Here is a 2,767-nt window from a genome sequence, read left to right as displayed (position 1 = left end):
ATGAAGTCTGTGCTTTTGTGTGGTACTCCTAGCCTAAATGCAATTGGGCCCAGGAAGGTACTTTATTATTTATAAATATTTACTTTACTTAGAATCTTGCTAATTAGCACAGCCAATAATTTTTATACAACACCGGTGATCTCTCACTCTCAAGAAGACATTTAATAGCAAAGTGACTGGAATGTACTATCTTGAATTTACTAGTACACTGGAATTAAAATTATTTTTTTCATAAAGAATCAGTGAATTTTGCAAAACACTAACTTTGCTTTCTGTGTGGGTGTTTTACTTTATAATTCACAACACTCAGCAGTTTGGGTCTCCACTGGTCATTCATGTAAATTAGCCAGTTTTTCCTGTATTAAAAATCAGGAAAATGAGAGAAATCCTTCCCAAACAGTTAATGTATGTTTTTTGATGCACCTAATGGAGTCCAAAGTAGTTGCTTCAGGATTCAGTCCTCAAGAAAACATCTACGTGTGTTTGATCCCACATGTTTTGGAGCTAGGTTCATTTAGCCAGTAATAGGCTTCCCCATAGATACTGCACTCGCTGGAGTGTGCATTGGGTAGGGGTGGGCAGGATGTTAGGAGATGCACCCATACACCCCTGCATGCCAGAGAGGCCAGCTCTGTACCACTGTAGAAGGGCAGGGCCCTCTCTACAACCTGGGCAGCAGAACAGATCTGGCCTCCATAACGCTTGTCTTTGCTGAGCCCCTCTGTTCAGGCTTGGCAAGGAAACAGACTTTGCCTCATCTTGCATCCTATGCCTGTATACAAACTCTACTAATCACAGACACAGTGCATGAGTTTGGCCATATGTCCACTTACGTCTTTTGTTCCTTTCTTCTTTGGTGAATTCATCGCCCTGGACAGAAGTCAGAACTCGTGGGCAGTTCTGTCCTTCCTTCATCCTCCTCAAACTGGAACTGAAAGCTCCCTCTGCTGGTACATTGGCTGACCCAGGTGCTGCTGCCTCCCCACTGTCTGTGCCTCTAGGGAGAGCAGAAGAGGAAGCGGTTTCCCCTTTCAGTCTTCTCCCTTTTCCTCCAGCTTGGCCTTTGTCTGGAAGGGGGTGAAGATCTTAATGAAAATGGTCTGGGGACCCCTAGCCCACTGACGGATTTCCCAGCCCTTATCAGCAGTTGCAGTGTCTCCAACGTCAAAATCCAATTGTGCCAGCCCCCATTTACAGTGCCTTCCATTGCTATGTAGCTTCCATCTGCTGTTTCAGAGCAGGGATGTGCCCCGGCAGTGTGAACGAATCCTGCGTCCCCTCACGTTGCTCTGCACATGCAGCGATCTGACTGCTGGTGGAAGAGGGATGTGTCAGGCAGGATTTAGGGAGGGGTGTGCTGCCCTGGTCGCATAGGAGTGCAGAGGTGGGGCAGAAACAGGTTGGTGGATATGCCATTACATAGACCCTATGGTCACCAATACCCTGTAGACTGTGACACAGGAGACAAACATTTCCCCAGTTACCAAGAAGATTTTAGCCTTTATACCTGTGTGGCTCTCCTGGTGTTCATTCAGAAATAGGAATGGCAGAAATCACATTTGGACACCAGTCTTACAAAGCACATAATGAAAATACTTACATGCTTAACTTTTAAATATGTGTTTATTGCTTAGTCTTTGCAGGATCAGAGCCTTAGATTGTGAGCTTTTTGGGGGCAGTGCTATATAAATAATATCACCAAGATAGCAGCTGACTCAAAATCAGAGTCAGGCTCTGTCTTCAAGCTGATGCTCCATATTCTTGTTTATATCCTCTCCTCTTGTGGAGAGAGACCAATGTTTTATTCACTATAGCATCTGTCCCAGTCTATCTGAGCACTGTGCTTGAAACCGTAACAACTAAACTGGAGCTAAACCCAATGGCCCACAGGGAAGTAGCCTCTCTGCTAATGGGAACTCCCTTGTTTGCTGTCTCACTCTGTTGCAACATCCTGTTTGCTCAGGTTCTGCCTAAATAGCATTTGCAAAGGCCTGTTGCTGAAGAACAGGTGGAGTTGAGGGAAAAACAGATATGACTCGTAACCATTCACCTGGCAGGCTAGTTCAGCTACAAGTAATAGGCTCTGTAAATGCCCAACTGTTAGCTGCCTTTAAAAAGCCTTTCTTCTGGTGTGTTATGGATTTCTGTGTTGCCAGCTGAAGATTTCATTATAAGTTTTGTGATTGGTGTTTCTCCATAAAGTCCTGGCTCTTGGAGGCATGTGACTACCTGAGAGTCTCTCACCTTTCCTTTTTTAAAAAGTAACTTTCTAGCTCTTTGTTATGAAAACGCTTAAAGGCACCAAGACCAGAGGGCAAATAAAAACAATGATTTTTAAGCAATAATGTGTTTCTGAGACCTGACTTGTGATTTTTGAGTGCTTGGGATTGGCAATATGGGGCTTAGTATGAACATGACAGATGTAATGTTTGAGTCTGGGCTATAGTATGTTCTGTACATAGTGTTCTTAGGCCTTGGATACTAAAGCCAAATCTATCTGCAAAATCTCAATAAACTTTGTGCTACTTTCCAGATATAAACTTGATAATGCTCGAGAGCAGATGGTCAAAATGATCAAGAGTGGGTGCCCATAGCTAGACTCCTAAATCCATATGTACACATTGATATAAGTGATTTGATTTTTCAGAGCTGCTGGCAGGGCCAGCGGGGGGGGAGGGCGGCGAGGCCCGGTGGGGGCTCCGCTCTCCCCCCGGCGGCCAGAGCGCAGGGGGCAGGGCGGCGAGAGCGCCGGGGGGAGGGCGGAGAG

The sequence above is a fragment of the Emys orbicularis genome, chromosome 9 (assembly GCF_028017835.1).
Source record: "Emys orbicularis isolate rEmyOrb1 chromosome 9, rEmyOrb1.hap1, whole genome shotgun sequence".
NCBI classification, from domain to species: domain Eukaryota; kingdom Metazoa; phylum Chordata; order Testudines; family Emydidae; genus Emys; species Emys orbicularis.
The sequence above is the reverse complement of the archived record's forward strand: the minus strand, read 5'-3'. Positions refer to the sequence as shown.